This window comes from Physcomitrium patens, chromosome 10 (genome assembly GCF_059467195.1).
Source record: "Physcomitrium patens ecotype Gransden chromosome 10, ASM5946719v1, whole genome shotgun sequence".
NCBI lineage: Eukaryota > Viridiplantae > Streptophyta > Bryopsida > Funariales > Funariaceae > Physcomitrium > Physcomitrium patens.
The window spans coordinates 17,066,835-17,089,237 of record NC_143419.1 but is presented as its reverse complement, the minus strand read 5'-3'; positions in this window follow the sequence as shown (position 1 = coordinate 17,089,237).

Genomic DNA, 22,403 nt, shown 5'->3' with positions numbered 1-22,403 from the left:
ATTACTCTAAGAAGAGGTCTGGAGTATACAAGTGGAAGCATTAAACGAACTTTATCCTCAAACAGCGCAAAAAGCAACATACTGGATTTCTATACTGCATAGACCGCACTGTTCACACGAGGTCTTTCTGGTATTCGTCACACCGCCTTGCTTCGACTACACTTGTTAAAGTTCTCATGGTCCTCTTATAATTGGATATTCCATTCACATCCCATCAAGCGGAAAACAAACATCTAGTGCAAATTTAGATCGGAGCTGATGTCTTTTGACAAAGATTGTTCAAGCTTTTGACGCCCAAGTTTGAAGCCAATGGGCTAGGTGCTGGTATTCAATGTCTGTGGGAACTGAGCTTCTGCATGAAGAATATTCATTTGAGCTATACGTGTATGTAAATATACATAAATATACATAAATATATGGAGAGAAATAGAAAGATATACTGGAATGATCGGTGGAGGATGGTGGGTTATTGTAGGGTCGTGGAGTTGGGAAAGTCGAGAACCTATTTATTGGGCAGGAAGCACGCATTCAAATCATCCTTGAAAGGAAGGGCAACGCTGTGAAAGGTGCTTTGGTGATGAAGACCACCCGAGGCACTGAAGACCTGCGTGAATGAATGAGTGAAGGAGGCTTCCTTCTCACCTTCTGCCGCCCTCCCTCCCCCAACCTCTCCTCTCCCACCAGCTCCTCCTCCTCAAAAGTCTCACTTTTTCTGATGAAATTTCCATCAAATCTTCTCAAAGTTTTGAAAGTATGCTTTTTTGAACGTATTATAACATTAAAAAAAATAAAAATGACATCAATAAATCTCTAGTGGAGATGCAAAAGAAATATTTTAAGATTTTTAAACAGACACTTATTGTAGTTCTATTTCATCTTATTTAGAATATAAAGATAATTTCAGTAGGAGAACAATATATCAAGATTTTGCATTAGGTTAACTTTTATCAAAAAAATGTTTATTAGTTTACATCATAAAAAATAAAAATAAATTATGTTCTGAATTTAAAGCATTTATTTCTAACCAAATAGAATAAAACGTTTTTTGAAAATTAAAATTTTCTAAAGCACAATTATCACATAATTACATCTAATATATTGATTAAAATCTTTATTTTTTTTGAGAATTCAATCGTACAAGTATTAATATAAATTTTACATAAAATTATTACTATTTTTTAAAATATGTAAAAAAAATTAAAATTAAAGAATTCTTGACTAAAAAGTTTATGTTATAAACTATTTTGTGAGTATTGATAAATTAAATACTTATAAATAATATATCTAAGAAAAACTAAAAATGTTAAATTAATATTTTATACTAGTGCACAATTGAAATTTATTTTTAAATATACTTAATCTTTAGATATAATATATATTTTTTAATAAATAATTAAATTTTTATCCATGTATATTAGTTTATAAATTACAAGAGTATACTAAATTATAAACAAACTCCTTTTAAGTTTACTTGTTCTTCTTAAATGTATATTAAATTACTGAGTAACTAATTTTCTTTATGTATTATTTTTTTTAAATATAAATATTTAGATATTTAGATATTTATAGTAAAAAAACTAAATTAAATTATAAAGAAAAAAATGAGGATATAAATAAGACTTTTAGTTAGCCATTAAGGTGTATAGAAGTTATATAAAGCTTGCTAAGAATTCATCCATAGATACTTGTGGATTTTTTAAATATAATTTATATTCTCTTTGCATTCTAAAAAAATTTAATTATGAAAAATAATTATGATTTTTTCTACAAATTAGATATGCTTACATGCCATGGTATATTAACTATTTTTAAAGATTAAATCTAAGCTCTCCTATTTTTCGAACTAAATTAAAGTTTTTAATATTTTTAGCCTTTTTTTTTTTTAAAAATAATTGGTTTCTTTATTAAAATTTAATTGATTATAATTTTAATAAGAGTAAGTATGTGGGTGTGAAATAATCAAACTTAGTTAGTTATATTACATTAGAATTGTTCAAAATAAAAAGATGCATTTATATATATATATATAAACGATGCAATTTCAAAATAAAAAGATGTAATTATATATATATATATATATATATATATATATATATACACACATATATGTTTATACATATATTCTCAATTTTGTAGACATTAGTCAAAAAATCAAGGAAAAATATTACTAAAAATATCATTATAGGTATAGAAAAATTTATTTATAGATTATAAGATATTATAGGGATCCTTTGTTATTATTAAAATGATTTTTTTTTTTTAAAAATTGAGCCCATTGTTGTCAAAATAGGTAAACATTCTTGATATGTGATGTCAAAACTTTGTATCTTTGTGCTAATTAATTGATTGATAAATGATAAATTATTAACTAGAATAAATTGGTTTTATTTTGTAATTAAATTACATAGGTAATTAATTTTATAAACATGTAAAACAAGTTAAAAATTAAAAATATAAAAAATATATGTTAAATATTAAATATCATAGTGTATATATAAATATTTATACATTCATAAATTAAATTTTTTATACTTAATTTAATTTAATTATTTTTAAAACATTAAAATTTATAAAATTTTATATATCTATATCTATATATATATATATTAATTAAAAAATTTCACTTATAATTTATGTATAAATTTTTATTATATAAAATAATGTATCAATAAGTATTATTTATTGGTTTATTCATAAAAATTAAGTATATAGTAGTTATTATTAAAATAATTTCGTCATATTCAAACATAACTAAAAATAATTGAAACTAATAGACTCAAATTTGTATATATGATATTATTTCTGTGATTTTGTCAAAGATAAAATTATTCAAAAAGTTTATTATGGAATTTCAATCTAAACATTTTGTGTACACAACCACATAATCTTTTACTTACGTAAGACTCTATCTACCTATCAATATATCCATGTATATATCTATGTAACAAGGAGGCTTAACTATAAGACAAAGAGACAAAAAAGCCTTTTTATTGAACAATCTTAAAAAAATTATTAACTAGCAAAAAGCCTTGCATAACTTATAGAAAGTTATCTAGTTTATTATTTGTAAATAGCTTTTTTGTACCCAATGGCATGAATTTTTGCTAGTATAAAATAAAAAAGTTCTTTGTATACATATAAACTAAGGATATAAACCAAGGGAAAATTAGGCCTTTCATTGTTTGCTTAGGATATCACTAAGAATATATCTCCTAGATAAACTTAAGAATACTAAGATAAACTAGATAAACTTAGAAAAAGTAAGAAATTATTACTAAGATTAATAAAAAAATCTCAAAGATAAACTAGATATTAATAAAGAGATATTACTATGATAAAAAAACATGTCATTAATAAAAGTTTTTTATTTAGTCACTTCCATTAATAGTACTTAATAAACAAACCATGATTTCTGAAGGTACTATTGACTTTTAAGATATTTTGTTTTAAGAATCAAAGCATCATTCATGTTTCAAAGAGTTCCAAAGGACTTTCTTCAATTTGCCTCATCATATTGTTGATATTTGAAAAGAGCATTTTTTTACATATTCTGGAATTAAGAGCTTCTTTTATTTACCTCAACATTCTTGTGATTTTTAAGAGGGGTCTTTACTTTTTGTCATGTATTCTTTTTGTAATTGAAAGCTTTATAAATTTTTCTAAGTATGCTCTTGATTTTTGTGGGAGAAATTTCTTTTTATATTTTATTTTGTTTTGGAACTAGATTCTTCTTTATTTTATCTTATAATGCTATTGATTTTTGAAGGAAATTTTTTATTTAATATTTTGTTTTTTTAAAGACTTTGAGCTTTTTTAATTTACTTTGATATGGTTTTAGTTTTTGAATAAGAAATTTTATTTTATTTTATATGTTGTACTAGAATTGTAAGCTTTTTAAATTTATTTGAGCATGTTGTTGATATTTGAAGAAGACATTTCTTTTTTATGTGTTTGGTTTTGGAAATGGAGCATGATTCATGTTTCAAAGAGTGCCAAAGCGATTTTATAATTAGGTATTATTTGAATCAATCATTTATACTGAATAAGCCTTAAGCACAAATAAATTAAATTAGATTTTAGTCAATAGTACTCTTAGAAACTATAGTTAGTATAAGACCTCAGTATTGTTATTCAAGTGCTACTAAATTATAAAGCAATCGGTTAAAGACAAAAAAAAGAATGTGAATAAGTTGAGCAAAAATGAGCTTAATTGAGAGCAAAAAGTAGAAAAGATCAAAAAGCACATGGAAATTTTTTTCTTGCAAGTTAATTGTTGAGGAATTATTTAATAATAATGAATGGCATAAAAAGCAAAAATTTCTAGATAATAAGTGCAACAAATTCATATAATAAAGAAGATGAAAGAGAATGTATAGCAAAAACAACTTTATCTTCAAAAAATGGAAATATAGTGTATCCATTGTGATGGACTCTATTATATAGAAGACCAAATTGTACAATTTTTGAAGAACATGCCAAGAATTTGTGCAAGTTTTTTGCATAGAAAAGTCAAGATTCTACTTCTTTAACCTCTATTATTGATACTCAAGCAATTTTTTGAAAGAAAAGATGAAAAAAATAAAGAATTTTAGAAAAAAATATAGCAATATAATGCTATGCATTCATTTACCTCATTTAAAGTTAAATCAATAATATTGTCCTACAAGGTCACAATTTGTATAGTTTCTAAATGCTTTGTAAGCTTTGGCATCAAATTCATGTACTATAATTGGAAGAAGGAACATACGCAAGTTATGCACCAATTATACACAAGTTATGTATGAAACTCTTGGAACATTAGTACCATACATTGTAGGCAATAATTTTCCCTAAAATGCCTTATCCATCTAAATTGCTCGTGACAATTGGTTATTCAGCCTAAAGCTCTCTTATCTCCGTGAACATGCTGCGATAAATGTCATGACTGGCGTGACATTATCTGAGGCTGCATCTGTTAGTTCACAAATTCAAGCCCCATCTCCACCACCGAATGCAGTTAATCAGTCTTGTCGGTCGAGATTGTGCTTGGTGATCCAAACCTCTCTTACTGCTCATTAACTACCTTGCAATCACACTTCCCAGGAGATGCTACACGGCTCATATTACCACCTTTGCAGACACTGACATCCGATGTCGCTGTTTGTTTCCCGACACACCATTCGCAGCCGGAACCACTTGCCCAAACTCAATTGCCAGTTCTTTACCCTTTTTCCTTGCACAATCCCTTCAACTTCACATCTGCTTCACCTACCTACAGTTGTCCCTTTTCATAAAAAAACCACTTTGAAATTCACTAATCCAACAGATTAAATTGAGACAAACCGACACCTTTCACCAACAATCGCATCAACCCCGACGGTATATCCTGCCTAAATTGAGCACCACAGAGATCCTTATGAAGTTATACCCTTATTTGATCACACTCTTCAGGTGCTTCAGCTCCTTCTTCAGCAACAATTACTTGCATTCATGCTGCAACCCAATCAACTCATGATATCTTCAACACTCCATCTTCACTCTTTTGTTAATCCCCCATTTCCTCTTGTACATTGCCAGGTTAAACATGATTAGTCGACATTGAAGTCCCGAGAGGATTTTTGCCCAGAAATTTACCCATTAAGGTCGAACTAGCAACCGCAGTATTACCTTTCTGATTTTTACAACTAACTGCATCCTCTAATTCTTTGATTCGAAGTTGACGTCCTGAATCTGTTGCAACACACCGGCTACATATAACTCTGCCCTGTGCTCTTACGATTGCTGCCTCTGATGCCATGATATGTCCTTGGACTAATTTCGATCACCTCGTCATGATCACTCACACACCACGCACGCAGCAACACTTCTACAGCCTCCACACTTACAATCATCCTAGGCTCATGAATTTTTCTTATTTCTCCTAGAAAATCAAAACGTGTACATATTTCAAAACAAAAACACCAAAAATGACCCCAAACTGAAGCTAGTGATCTCTCACTCTGTAAATTCTAAAATCCTCTTTCTCTGGTTCTGATTGTCACTACCATCAATCTGCGACTATTTCCTCACACTAAAACGAAGTAAATCATGATGCACCCTACCCTTGTGATATAAAAAAAAAAAAACTCTACTACATCTCTGACCTTTTCCTTCATCATCGCTCTCACCCTACAAAAGAAACACATAAACACCGAAAGAATAACCCGCCCACCACTCACAAAAAAAGGGCAAAAAGAAGAAGAAGACGATTTTGCTTATCTCTGCCGCAATTCAGCAACTCGCATTCTTTGCTTGCCTCTCCCATCCCCTTGACGAATTCTCTATGTTCTCCTCCCCAGTCTCCTGCTGAATCAATTTTATCACCCTTTGTATTCTAAAACTGCTGTGGTCTCTCTAAAGGAATTTCTTCTCTAATAAATTTTTCTAAAGAATATCTTATCAAACTAATATAAATCATGACTAATTTGTTATGGTCTTAATTGCAGTGATAGACAAGGTTATTACATAACAAGCCTTAATTTTTTTTAAATTCTATTTTTAATAAAATTATTTAACTATATTAACTTCTATAGAATCTTTTAAATAGAAATAAATTATACATAAATAATAAAAAATCATATATATATATATATTTATAAAAAATATATTTTTTTCGAAATTTTTAAAAATATAAATTTTCTTTGCACTTGCTAATCTTGTATCAAGAACAAAAATTACAACAAATCTTTAAAGAAGCTTTACACTCTTGTAACATTCAAAAAAGAGGTAAACAAATAAAAAATAGATATACAATAAAAACTAAAAATAGATATTATCAAATACAAAGAAATTAGATATTCTTGAATTAAGACAAGAATACAAGTAAGGCATTGACAAGAATGAACAAGACTTCATTCTTGCCTCTATATTTTCTATCTAACTAAAAATATGCATAGTAGTATTCTATAAGTCATTTAATACCTATCTATCTTTTGAGACATGTGTCTAACTTGCAAGATAAGTTTTCTTCATAAGTACCACATGGCCAACTTGTACAATAAGTAGCCAACATAAGCTACATGGAGCTAACTTGTAAAATAAGTAGTCAATATGTACAATACATGGCCATTTTGTTGGCCAATTTTTCAACCTTTCAATCATTTATAAACACAAATAAAGTCAAACTCCTATCTATAAAGCTTCTAAAAAACTTTTCTATAAGATATTAGTAAATTAACTTACTTTTATTTCTACCTATTTTTTTTATCATTCTAAATATTGATGCAAATATTAATGACTATTTTTTGAAGCTTTTGTATTTAATTTACTATCTATCTAAGCTAAAATAATAAAAATATTTTATACATATTTAAAATATAATAATAAAATAACTATTTAGTTTTTATAAATTAATAAATAAATAAATATATTTTATTTATTTATTTATATTTTTATTTATTTTTTACTTTTAATTAGTATTTTTTGATATTATTTTATAAATTTGATTTTCTTTCATATCTTCCTATTATAAAACCTTCTACTATTTGAATTTTTTAATGAATCAAAGAGCTTTACAACTTTATTTCAATTTTAATTTAATTTAAAGATTAATCATATAATAATAATTACTTCAATAGTCTCATCATATTGAAATTTTTTTTATAAGAATTGTCACTACAAGATTCAAAATTTGTATGTGTATTATTACTTCTATGGTTCTCTTAAATATACAATTATTCAAGAAGTGTACTATGAAATTTGAATTTAAATTCCTTCTATGTGCAAAAATACATAAGCTTCTACTTATATAAAATTCTACCTATCTATTTTTGTATGAATATATTTATATACATATACATATGAAATCTACAAGGTTACAAAACATGAAGTCTTACATCATCATCATAAGAGAAGAGACAAAAGAAGTAGAGTGGATAAGGAAGAAGGCGATAAAGAGTTTGATAATGTGAAAGAACTACTTGTGCTAAATGAAATGTCTTCCCTCCATATATTCTATACCTTTTATATTTGGTACATACTTCTTGAAATGCTTATCTACAAATTCTTGCATTGAGAAATGAAGCTTCATATTATGATTTCCTACTCTGTATAGGGCATTGGTCTTCATCCTTGCATTAATCCACGATCCTTTCAACTTTCAAGTTTTTTCTAAGGATTAATAATAGTTAATTTTATCAGTCCATCATACATCGTCTACTTGCTCTGGGTGGTACTAGATGTCAATGTTAGAGATCCATAATGATTGCTTCAGAATGAGAAATGCTTCCTTTAATTCTTTGCCTTCTAATTGCAACAAAATCTTTTGGAAATTTAAATAGAATATCTCCTCTAAGTACTCTTATATTCTTGCTTACTTGAAGTTTCTTTTTGTATGACCAAGCTCTTGAAATTTGTATTCAATGTGAGCTATAACACCTCTTAAGCCAAGAAGGTGATCAAGAAATTAAATATAATATAAGTAGATATTAAGCCTTGATTGCAAAAATAAGATGAACTTAGTTGGATGTGCTATTAAAGCAGGTAGACTTAGTAGTTGGTAGAATATCCAATATCCAATAAGTTAGGATGGAAAGAAGGTTACAATGCAACAAAGTTAAGGCGCAATGCCATGAGTTTTTAGAAAGATAACTTGGAGCATACTAGAGTCATAAAGGTGTATGAAAAACTACATTAATATGCTAGTATGGTTGCTAAAGGTATTGGATCTTATAGCAAGACAAGTGACTCTCCATGAAAGTGGTTTCAAGTGACTTAGAATAGTTATTTATGGAAAATAAATTAATACCAACTTGTGGTTCTGCCTTGTGCAAGTGAATAATTAAGGGTTGCTTTAGAGGAGTGAAACATAAAGATAGGAGATCTTTACATATGATATTAAAGCTACACCTTAATCAATCAATCAAATTTGTTTGGAAGAATGAGATAAATAAGTAATAAGCATAGTCAAATTAAGATGGAAAAGAACCACAAAGATACAAAAGAAATTGAAGCATCTTCAAGGCTTAATGAAGAAGAAATCTTTGGTTAAGAAGAAGAGAACACTACCAAAGGACCAACATTTTATGATAGTAGAACAGTCCAAGAAGGAAAAAAGAGGTGATAGGAAGAAAGATGCCATCTCCATCCAAGGATTGTCACATCTACAAACTTTAAGTAAGAGGTTATATAAGACCAAGTAAATTATCCTTTAAAGTACCAATACTCTTCATGAACAAAAAAACCAAAAAAATATTTATGTATATTTATTATTGGGTGTTGAATAAGATAACAATTAAAAAAAATCATCTCATGCCTCACGTAGACAACCTTTTAGATAGGTTGAATAGAGCTAAGTATTTCAGTCATATTGATCTGAAATTGGAGTACTACTAAATTCAAATTGATGAAGAAGATGTGCATAAGATAGCTATGTAAATTAGGTTTGGTTTGTATGAATTTTTAATTATGTTATTTAGCTTGTACAATACATTGATCATATTACAAAGATAAATTTTATCTTTCAATCCAAATTATAAGATGGCCTCAATTAAGAGTTGCTTATAATTGGTGGTGTGTAGTAAAAGTAGTAAATAACAAGAATAAAAGAAAAATAAATACAAAGCAATTGAAATAAATAAAATCAAGTAATTACATAATTCAAAACTTAGTCACAGTTTATCTATTGAATTTATATTCAATAAAAAGTAAAAAATAAAAATAAAATAAGAAATTATTTTTAAAAATATAAATTTTTTATCTTTTTAATAATATAAGAAAAATATGAATTCAAATTATTATGATTAAATTATGAAAATTTAAAAATAACAAATAAATAAATAAAAAATTAAGTAAAATTATTTTATTTCAAAGACAATTTATTCATAGATCAAGGATTCGAGCCTCACTAAGATTCACATGTAGTGTATATTGGTCTCTAAAAGAGGCCACAAGGCCTTAGTCTTATCCTCCTAACTACCTTCAAGGTGCTACAATCCATATGAGACTTATATACCTCTTTTCTTACAAGGACTATATTAGCTGCTGGTCTTCCTATTTTCTATTAGTAGATCCAATATATTTGCATTTTTGACTTCACCATGTTATTTCAAAACATCCAATTAGCATAATAACTTATATGGCCTTCAAATCTTGCTCCATTTCTGTATAGTGGCTCCCAAGGTAATAGAACTCATTTTTATTAAAGTCTTAAAAATTTCTAATTAAATTCTAAATAAATTATAAGTAAATTATAAAAATTCTTATAATAATTATATAATATTAATATCAATTTAATTCTATAATATCCTATTTTTATAATTTTTATAGTAATAAAATTAATTTAAATCCATTGTAAATTCTACTTTCTATATAAATAACTAAAAAGATATGATGTTCTTTTTCATGCTTCTTCTAACTACTAAATAATATTTATGGTTTTTTTTATAATTAATATATATAGATAAAAGGATCTTATAAATATTAATATTAATAAATAATTCTTAATATTCAATAATAAGTAAAAATACTAAATCAACTAAGTTAAGTACCTCTAAGACTTATGAAGACTTCATTTCTACAACTAACATTCTATTTTTTTTTATTTTTCTAAGGATTTCTATAATATTCACCATATATTATGATTTTAAATACTCTAAATGTATCATTCTTTAAAAAAATAATTAGTGAATTGATTTAATAATTCATATATGGTAATTATCTAAGATGACTTGTAAAAAAAAAGAACCTAAAATTTACCTCCTAAAATGCTATTGATTAAAAAGAAGAATTATCTTTGGAAGATTTTAATAATTATTTAAGACAAGAATGAGTAAATTACTATTAATCTAAAGAAATTAATGTAGGTTTTGTTCTATAGAACTGAAGAAAGAAGATAGAAAAAATTTAAATCTAACTTGAAAAACTAACGATACTAAAAAAAAAAAAATAAGGCAAAGAATTATAAAAGGTGGTATTCTTAGACTCCTCTTCAACTTTAGAGGATTTTAGTATCAAGCCTTTATGGCCTACATATCCATTGAAGATACTATGTTGGTCTTTCATTCATTAATACTAGCTTATTGAGATAATCAATTTTTTTCAACCAAATTTAAGCTTAAGACACTTAATTTAGAACCACTAAATTGACCAATACTTCTACATCCTTTAGATGTTTATGAAGTCACATATTTATAAATCTTAACACAATTTATTTATTTATTTTTTGGATACTCAAAAATTCTAAGAGTTTACTTCAAAGACTTTCTTTATTCCCTTAGAATTCTTTGATTACTTAATAAAAGAGATTAAATTGACAAGAAGAAAAGACCAACCAATAATTCTATAGCTTATCTTAAATTTTAATATTTAATATCTTAAATTCCATCAAAATTTAATAAATTTTTTATTTTAAGAAATTAAATAAAGATAAATATAATGATAGGACAATTGATCATATATTTCATAAAAATCACACTTGATATTCTTTGCATTAATTTCCAAAAGTTTTGATAGAAAATTCTTCTTTATTAAGAATTTATAGCCAAATAGATTTATTTGGAAGAGTTTTTTTACAAAAAAAAGTTCCAACTACATTGCATCAAATTTGCTTAAGAAATCTAATCTCCTGGTATCTTATAAAAAGATGAATATTCCAAGCTAAAGGATTCTAATCTTGTGATGCTTATCAAAGTTTTTTTTTTTTTTTTTTTTTTTTTTTTTCTTTTTATAATCTCTGTATATTAATTATTTAATCTTTTTTCCTCATTTAGACCTTTTAATTATTCTAGTCTATTAATTAAAGATTTTTTAATTGATAATCTTTTTATAAATACAATTTAAAAAGAAAGAATTTCAAATTCAATTGGTAAAATAGCTTCCTATGTCATAAATTAAGAAAAATAGCATTGCTTAAGTTGTTACTTTGAATATTGTTCTATAAGCCCACAAGGCTATATGAAGCTTAGTATTTTGATCTTTTTTAGATGTTGTAATAGGTTTCTAAAGATATTGACGAAGGTTTGATTTACTCTTTTTGTATACTCATTTATTTGAAGGTAATAATAAATAATTTTTTTAAGGTCAATTTTATATTGAGAGGTTAAGTCTTCTATCACTTTATTTAAGGAATAGTTGTTTCTATCACTAATTAAGATTTTAGACATCCAAATGTAGTGATGATTTGTTCATAGAAAAACTTGGTTGCTTACTTGGTATTATTGGCTTTAATTGCCTTTGCTTTATTCCACTTGTTTAAGTATTTGATGGCTACTATTATTTATTTTATACCACTAGTGGAATTGAGGTGAAATTCTTCAATATAATCTATTTTTCAAAAGAAACTAATGGTAAAGATACTAGGAAAGAGAGACTCATTCTTAAGTCATTCCTAGCATACTATTGACATATGTTACATGTTTTGGTATATCTATAAGCAACTTGGAATAATGTAAGTCAATAATAGCTAGATCTAAGGATTTTTTGGCCAATTAAGATTCTCAAAAAATACCTTCTAAATACACTATCACAACATAACAATAGAATGGTAGGAATTTCTTCTCCTATTACACACATTGTTAACGTTTCTTTGTTTTTTTATCTATATAATTTGCCACCAACTATAGCAAAGTATCTATTATTAATTTTTACCTTCTTATATTCTATTTTTAAAAATTAAAAAAGAAAGGCTTAGATTGTCAAAAACTTGGTAATTAATTCATATTAAGTAAAAATAATTGAAACAACAAACTAACTTTCATCTACCAAGGTATTGTCAATTGAGACTTCACTAATTAGTTTTGATAATCTAGATAAATGGCTTGTTTGCTTGTGCATATTTTTAAGCTTATATTCTACTATATGATCAAATTCTTTTAGTAAAAGCACCCACCTTGCTAATCTAATACTCAATTCAACCTTATTCATAAAGTACATGATTACTATATATTCAACAAAAAATACTACTAAATTCAATAAGAGATAGTGTCTAAACTTCTTAATAGAAAATACCATGGCAAGGTACTTCTTTTTTGTGGTATTATAATTCCTTTTCCTAAGATTTAATTATTGACTAACAAATACTATAGGATGATTTTTGATTTTTTTTTTTTCACTTGCTTGACACAATATGCTTTCCACTTCTACTTATGAAGCATTGTAAAGTACATAGAAGGATAAGGACCAATTGGATGGTCTTAAGATAACAAAAGAACTAAGTTTTACTTTAAGGATATCAAATGCCTTCTGGCAATTTTTACTCCACTCAAATTTCACCTCCTTCTGTATTAGTCAAGCTATGGGCATAAAAAATACAACATAATCTTGTATAACCTTTCAATATCACTATATGTATCTTAAGATTCTTTGTACTTCTTTCATTATTGAAAGAAGATTTAATTCTACTATAATTGTGACCTTTTCTAGGTTAGATTTCTTACTTTTTTTTGACACCACATATCTTAATAGAACTCTCTTTGAATTGCTAGGAATATTTTGTCAAGATTTAGTACAATCCTAAATTTCCTATACCATTGAAGATTACTCCAAACATATTCTAAATGCATTGTCTTAGAAGATTGGATTCTAAAGTTGTCAATGAACATTGTCATTGACTAGTGTAGAAGGTCAAAGAAGGCTTAGAACATAGTCCTATGAAATGTCTTTGAAGAATTACAAAGTCCAAAAAGTATTACTACATAAATAAAGATGTCCTAAGGTGCAGTGAAAGTAGTTTTATGGTGGTCCTTTGGAGCTATGGATATTTGATTATATCCCAAATATCCATTCATGAATATATATACTTCATGACCTCTTACTTCTTCTAAAATAGTAATAATAAAAGAAAGAAGAAAATTATCTTTTTGATTGCACTTGTTAAATTTTTTATAATCTATGCATATTTTGAATTTTTTATTCTTTTTTTTTTATACTAGAACTATGGATGAAATCCAATCTACAATCTCTACAGGCTGAATGAATCCTACTTGTAAGAGTTTCTCTAATTATGTCTTTACAATCAATTATAGGTTGGAATTCATCTTTTTCTCCTTCTATCTAACTAGTGTCATGATGCATTTAATTAAAGTACATTAAAGATATTTAAAAAATAATTAATATTACTTAAAGAAAAAAAGAAGAATATAATATTAATATATTTATAATTTGAATAGAATTTAGAATGTAAAATTGATGTCTTAAATGGATTATTTGAGCTTGAAGGTATTATCTTTTAGGATAAATATCTCTATAATGATTTAAGAAGAATATTGAGAGAGGATTAAGAACAAGGATTTTTAGCATCAAGATTTTATTTAATTTTAGAAAAAGAGGAGGGAGAGGGGGGCTGACATAGAAAGGAGAGAAAAAGATGGTCGTTGGAGTCTTCAAGGAGGGAGACAAGGTTCAAGTCTGATTTGGAATTTTGAAGGCCTCTTACAAAATTTTTATTTTTTTATTCTAAAATTTTGAAGAAAATTAGATTATGTTGTTAGCTTTTCAATAAGCTATAGTATACAAGAAATGGAGCTATGAAGAGGGAGATCCAGGTAGATTTATAAGAAGGGGGCTGTTGGAATTTTTTGGGTGGCAAGATTCAAGACTAGTTTGAGATTTTTCAATTAATTTTTTTGAATTTTCTTCTTTTTATTCTGAAAATTTGAAAAAATTTGGATCTTATTATTAGTTATCCAACAAGCTATTTTATGTAAGAAGAAGAGTTGTTATGAAGGAGATTCACAAAAATTTATTGGAGGGGATTTGTTGGAGTTTTCAGGCAGCGGAATTCAAGACTACTTTGGAAATTTTTATGCCATTTATTGGATTTTCTTCCTTTTATTTTGAAAATTTGGAAGAAGCTAGAGCTCATTACTAGCTTTCCAAAAAGCTTTAGCATATAAGAAAAAGAACTGTGACAAGGGAGATCCCAACTAATTTGTAGATGGAGATTTTCAATAAGTAGCCAATTTTTTTTCCCTTAGTTTGGCTCTAATTTTTCTAAGATTTTGTTTTATGGAATTTAAAAATTTGAAGTTTGTAGCTTGAGCTAAATTCAATATGCTAAACTTTGTATAGATTGGATTAATAATAAGTGACTTATAGGTATTTTAATAAGATAAAGTTTGGTTTTAAGATTTGAATTAGGGATTGGTGTTAGGGACATAGTCTTTAGAATCTTCTAGAGACAAGTTTCTAGAACCTTCTAGAAGCAAGTCTCTAGAACCTTCTAGAAGCTTCTTAGTTGATGGAAATTATTTGGGAAGCTTCCTAGTTGATAGAAGATATTAGGGACATAGTCCTTAGAACCTTCTAGAGACAAGTTTCTAGAACCTTCTAGAAGCAAGTCTCTGGAACCTTCTAGAAGCTTCCTAGTTGGTAGAAGTTGCTTAAGAAGCTTCTTAAATATGAGTATATATTGGAATTGAGGCTGAAGAGTTCTTCAGTCTTGATAACACATCTCTTAAAGCTCTAGCTCACTTCTCTAGTGTTGTTCTTGTATTCATTTGATTAATCTTGTTCTTGCCAGTTCTTCTTGAACTTCTTGTTAGATCTCAAGCCTGTATTTCTGTGTCCGTGAAAATTTGTCAAGACTTCACTCACCTCAGATATCAAAGCTAGTTTCTTTCTCATTAGAGTGCGGATTATCCCTCTGCTTAGAAATGTACTAGCATTTTAGAGGTTGTGGATTATCCTCCTCTAAACTAATACTTCTTTTGTTACAATATTGGAGGCTTATTCTTCTTGGAGAGAGTGGATTACCTCTTTTTTTGAAGCTCTTAAGGCATTTTAGAGGTTGCAGAGTATCCTCCTCTAAATCAATATTGTCTTCTTGTAGAGTCATTTTTGTCCTTCTCTTAGAATGGCCGGAGGCCAAGACATTAGTATGTCGAAAAGTTCGGAGTCCAAGTTGGATGCTATCATGAATGCCCTCGCTACGTTATCGCAAAGAACTGCAGAGATTGAAGGATTCATGGCAAGGCTTCATAATGATGGAGCATCTGAGATGGCACAATCTAGGTTGCACCAACCTCAAACTTCTGTACTTGGAGAAGCAACTTTGCCTCAGGTTCGACAAGCACTACTAATTCTACAACATAAGGAGCCCCGAGTTAGCCTTCCGGATAAGTTCGATGGTACGCGTTCCAAGTTTTGAAGATTCATCAACCAAATCAGGTTGATAACAATTTTACAGCCCGAACGCTATCCAATGGAGGAGTCACGTGTTGGGCTTGTTGGAACCTTACTTACAAGGCAAGTCCTATCATGGTTTGCTCCTTTGTTTGAAAAACGATCGTCCATACTAAACAACTTTGATATCTTTTTGGAGGCGTTTGCGGAAGCATTTGGTGAATACGACAAGGTTCGATGGGCTACAACAAAGATCTGGTCACTACGACAAGGGATGCACTCTATATCAGTCTATGCATCGCACTTTAGGCAATTAGCATGCGACATCAATTGGGATGAAGAAGCATTGATGAATCAATTCTATTGGAGTTTAAAGAACGATGTAAAAGATTTGCTGTTAATTCTTCTTGATTCGCAAATGTTCAACGAAGCTATTAGCCAAGCTGTGAAGTGCGATAACCTCCTATTCCAATGTCGCCAAGACTAACGTTCAAGACAACATACGGTTCGCCACGTCCCAACTATATCGGCAAATAGCATGAATTCACATTCAAAGGTACAAGACATGCAAATTGATACGATACGTGTCAAATTCCTTACTCTAGAAGAAAAAAAGCGGCATATGGAGGAAAGTCTATGCTTGTATTGCGGTGAAGAAGGCCATAAAGTTGAAAACTGCCCGAAGAAGTAAAATCGATGTATTGTGAGGAATAGGGGTGGGTTTGTTTAAGAAAATAAGGATGCCCAATCACAATAGGAACCGTGCGACTGGACAGTGAAATATCGCAACAACAACTAGGTTCCTTTCTTTCCACTTAACTTGCCCTTTGCTTTACAATCTCTTTGCTTATTGGCCCTCAAAAATTGAAAACCTTAGCATTATTAGATTCAAGAGCATCTGCTTGTTTCTTAGATGAAGAATTTGTAAAGCGTCATAAGATCCCTTTAGTACAAAAATCCAAACCTGTTCACGTTGAGGTCATAGATGGGCGATCTTTATTGTCTGGTAGTGTCACCCATGAATCAGAACCTATAGAAGTGATGTTTAAGGGCCATAGTAGTCACATTATTTTTAATATTATTAGAATCCCATCAAATCCTGTTATTCTTGATCTTTCCTAGTTGAAAAAGCATAAACCATCCATAGATTGGAAGTTGTGGAAGATGACCTTTCTCACAAAACCACCCAAAAGCAAGTCTAGTAGAAAATCCCGAATAAAGAAATCTTTATTCATTGGAGCAAGAGCGTTTGTAAGATCGTCCAAGGAAGGCACACCGTTTGTCATTTATGTGGCTCCAACTATCGAGGAGAAGATCTCAATAGCAAGTATACCTAAGCAATATAAGGATTTTAAAGACGTGTTTCAAAAGAAGAATACCGACATGCTACCGGAACATCGACTATATGATTACACCATAGACTTGCAGGAAGGAGCACAACCACCTTTTGGCCCAATCTATAATCTATTGCAGACGCAGTTGGCAGAGTTGCAAAAGTACATCGACGAGAATCTAGCCAAGAACTTCATCCGTCATTCAAAATCATCAGCTGGAGCATCCATCTTATTTGTGAAGAAGAAAGATGGCTTGTTGCGGATGTGTGTGGACTATCGAGGCCTCAACAAGGTAACAAAGAAGAATCGTTATCCGTTATCCTTGATTTGTGGTCTCTTAGAACAACTTGGACGTACAAGGATCTTTACAAAAATTGATCTAAGGGGAGCTTACAACCTCGTACGAATCAAGGAAAGAGATGAGTGAAAGACAGCGTTCCGTACAAGGTATTGCCATTTTGAATATAATGTCATGCCTTTTGGTCTTACTAATGCTCTAGTGGTCTTTCAACATATGATAAATGACATTTTTTGAGAGCACCTTGATGATTTTGTTGTCATCTATTTGGATGATATTTTGATATTATCCAAAAACGAAGAAGAGCATGAAAGGCATGTTCGTTTGGTCTTGGAGAAACTACGCGAGCAAGGACTATATGCCAAGTTAGAAAAGTGTTTATTTCACCAAATAGAGATGGAGTTTTTGGAGTTCATTGTGACTATGGAAGGCTTGAAGATGGACCCCAAGAAGGTAGAAGCAATCGTATCCGGGGAGGTTCTGAAGATAGTTAGAAACATACAATGCTTTCTTGGTTTTGCCAACTTCTATCGGATCTTCATCAAGAATTACTCTCAAGTTGCTGCTCCTCTTACTCGGTTGACATGCAAGGATAAGCTTGAATGGGGAACTCTAGCGAAGAAGGCGTTTCAAGACCTGAAGATCGCATTTACTACGGCTCCAATCTTGGTACATCCAGACTTTACAAAGGCCTTTTATTTAGAAACTGATGCTTCGGATTTTGCTTTGGAAGTTGTACTTTCACAAATGGGAAAAGACAAGAAGCTCCATCTGGTTGCATTCTATTCTCAAAAGTTCTCTGCTGCTGAAATCAATTATGAGATCCACAATAAGGAACTTCTTGTTATAGTGGATTCTTTCCAAGAATGGCGTCACTTTCTTGAAGGAGCTGCACACCTAGTGACCGTATACACAGATCACAAGAATTTGGAGTATTTCATGTCGACTCAAGTTCTAAATCGACATCAAGCTCAGTGGAGTATGTCGCTATCTAGGTTCGATTATATTATCACTTATCGACCTAGAAAGTAGCAAGGACTATCTGATGCCTTATCGAGGAGATTGTATCTTGTACCAAAGTCTGGAGAAGCAGCGTTTGATCAATAATGTACGACGTTGTTGAAGCCACAGCAATTTTGGCTTTTCACTACTATTATGCCAATTGATGCTAACTTCTTGAATCAGATACATGTCGTGACCATTGAAGATTCAGTAGCCATTAATATCAAGCAGGATGCCAATGACGAAAAGTTCAAGGTGGAGGGAGATCTTTTATACTTTGAGGAGCGGTTGTATATCCCAAAAGGACCAACACGACTCCGTGTTCTTCAATCTCGCCATAATTTTCTAGCTGCGGGACATTTTGGATTCAACAAGACCTTGGAGCTTATTTCTCGAGATTTTTAGTGGCCCCAAATGATGAAGGATAAGAAAGATTTTGTCCTCTCCTGTAACATCTGTTCAAGATCCAAGAATCCTTGGCATCGCCCTTATGGACTCCTACAGCCATTGCCGATTCCACATTGACCATGGTCTTCAGTTTCCATGGACTTTATCATAGACCTACCATCATCGAACTCATTTGACAGCATCTTTGTCATGGTAGATCAGCTTACAAAGATGGTGCACTTTGTCCCTTGCAAGAAGACATCATCTAGTGAAGTCACAGGAAGGCTCTTTCTCGATAATGTATATCGATATCATAGACTATCAGATGATATCGTATCAGATCGAGAAACCCAGTTCGTATCAAAGTTTTGGAGATCTCTCTTTGAGATACTGAAGGTGGATATCAAGCTTTCTTCGGCTTTTCATCCTCAAACTGACGGCCAAACGAAATAAGTGAACAAAGTCTTGGAACAATACTTACGATGCAGCATCAACTATCAGTAAGACGATTGGACCACATATCTGCTACTAGCCAAGTTTGCATATAACAATACCCTCTATGCATCGACTCAATACACACCATTCTTTTCTAACTATGGGTATCATCCGAAGCTTGATTTATTGAGTCCGTCAACAAATAACAATTTAGCAGCTGAAGGATTTGCGAAACAACTATCAGAGCTTCAAAATACATTGAAGCTTCAATTACAATCTGCTCAAGAATCCTACAAGGCGTCTGCAGATAGATTTCGGAATCAAATACCTACTTTCAAAATTGGAGATAAAACATGGCTTCTTCAACGGAATATCAAGATCAAGCAACCATGTGATAAGTTAGACTATCAAAGATTGGGACCATTTATCATTCAAAAGCAAATCAATCCAGTGGCATACCATCTGAAATTACCAGCTTCTATGAAGGTACATCCAGTCTTTCATGTTTCTCTGTTGTAGCCTTATTGAGAGTCATCTTTTCCTGAAAGAGTGGAATATCCGCCACCTAGTATTGAGATCGAGAACCACGAGAAATACGAGGTTGAAAAGGTGCTAGATTCATGGCAAAGATAGGGCAAGTTGGAGTATCTTGTTCATTGGTGCAGCTACGACATTAATGAGCGAACATGAGATCTAATTGAAAATCTTGCCAATGCGCTACAAAAGGCACAGGAGTTTCATCAACAACATCCTCATAAACCTAAGCTGGTTCGATGATAGCTTCCTTCTGAAGCTTTCTCACCCAAGAATATAAGAAAGGGGGAGAGCACCACCAAAATTCGTAGTTGATGTAGTTATTTTCTCCAAGATAAAGTAGAATTTTTTCAGTAGCCATAGTTTGCTCTTCTGATATGGATAGCCAAGAGATAGATACTATGCCAGTCAGATTATCTCAACCAACTAGCTCATGAAGGTGACCCCAAAATGAAGAACTGCCTCCACTACGACGACAATGGAGGATACCGAGTAACCGATCATTGGTGATTGTATTTGAGTTCAAGCCTACTTACGATAGTCAGCCAGAAGGCGTGTTTGCAGGACAATTTCACAATGAGGATACGGTGTCGTATTATGTGTTGTCTTGTTTGGGAATACATTGGGTATCTAGTTGTGGAAGGTATAGTTATTTTTGCAAATAACAAAGAAATCCTAATAGATTTTATCCATGTATGAAGAATATAATTGAAATATCAATTTCCAAGTATTTAAAAATACTCCTCATAGTCATTTTAACCATACAATATTCCAATTGCTTTATTTCTTTTACAATTAAGTTGTTTTTGTTTTTCTTAATAAGCCCTAACCCTAGCTAGTGAGCTTTGACAAGCTGTAACTTTGGATCCAACCGTCCACTTAGTGTGAAATTTTGCACCCAAATACCAGTATAAGCCTTCTATATGCTCAGAAAATTTCAGCCCAACCCAACTTACAGATTGCAAGAAAACGCCCAAAAACCGCACTGATGACACTCGGCCGCAACCTTGAAATTTGATGTAGAAACTCCAGAAGTGATTTCTCCTTTGTCAATCGTTAACTCTAGCTCAAAATTGAATAGCCGCTTGATCTCCAAATCTTCTATTACCAAGCCAAAAATTACGTCGATCCAACCAATAGATCTTCAGATATTACAGAAATCCTATCCAACCCTAGACTGCCAACTTTCGACAACCCTTTGTACTAAAACCCAGATATCTCTTGATTGCATCGTTAGATTAACACAAATTTTTGTATACACTTAGCACACCCAACTATCTAGACAATACCAAATTTTGACTCATAGATGCTACACGACTTGCACAAACCAATTGAGAATGAAAACCATCAATGTTTTATATAAAATCCGAAACACCAAAATAAACACTGATTTTGAGCAGCGATTTCTCTCTCCTCAAAAACCCTAATGAAACCAAATTAGTGACCTTGAAAAGAGCTTGAAGCTAGCTCTTCGATCCAAAAACCCGATCTGAAAAAACCCCCGTATTTTGCCCTAGGCGGCCGTTTTAGTGGCTAGAGGTCGGATTTCGACCCTGTCTCATATCCGGCCGACCTCCGGATATCAATCAAATCTATCCTAGTGGTTTTATAGCCCGATCCTACCCTCAACTTAACCCTAGTATCAACCATGCTAATAAATTATCCTTTTTATCCTTTTTTTACCATTTTATAGCCTTTCTAAGGCAATAAAAAAGTTACTACAGCTTAGAAGGTAAAACTACTAACTAGTTTTTATCTACTAGCTATTAAGTGAAGAAAATAGGATTAGAGGCTTTTATAAAAGCCTTGTAAAATATATTGAATGCTTGTTGAACCATGATAATAGAATATTAGTTAAAATATCATTTTTTTGTCATATTTTTACCATATAGTCGTGTCACAACACGACAACGGAAATTCATGCTTGGTTAGAAGTTGAAGGCATGGGCCACTACCGTTGGCTTCAAGGGCCAATGATCCACTTGCCTCATGAACAACAGTTAGAGTTCGTAGTAGACGTTTTGCGACAGATCTTCATTTTCTTACGTTGGTACTTATTAACAACAACATTACTTCTCAGAGACCTCGAAGCTAAAGGAGGGGGTGATGTTAGGGACATAGTCCTTAGAACCTTCTAGAGACAAGTTTCTAGAGCCTTCTAGAAGCAAGTCTCTAGAACCTTCTAGAAGCTTCCTAGTTGGTAGAAGTTGCTTGAGAAGCTTCCTAAATATGAGTATATATTGGAATTGAGGGTGAAGAATTCTTCAGTCTCGACAACACATCTCTTGGAGCTCTAGCTCACCTCTCTAGTGTTGTTCTTGTATTCACCTGATTAA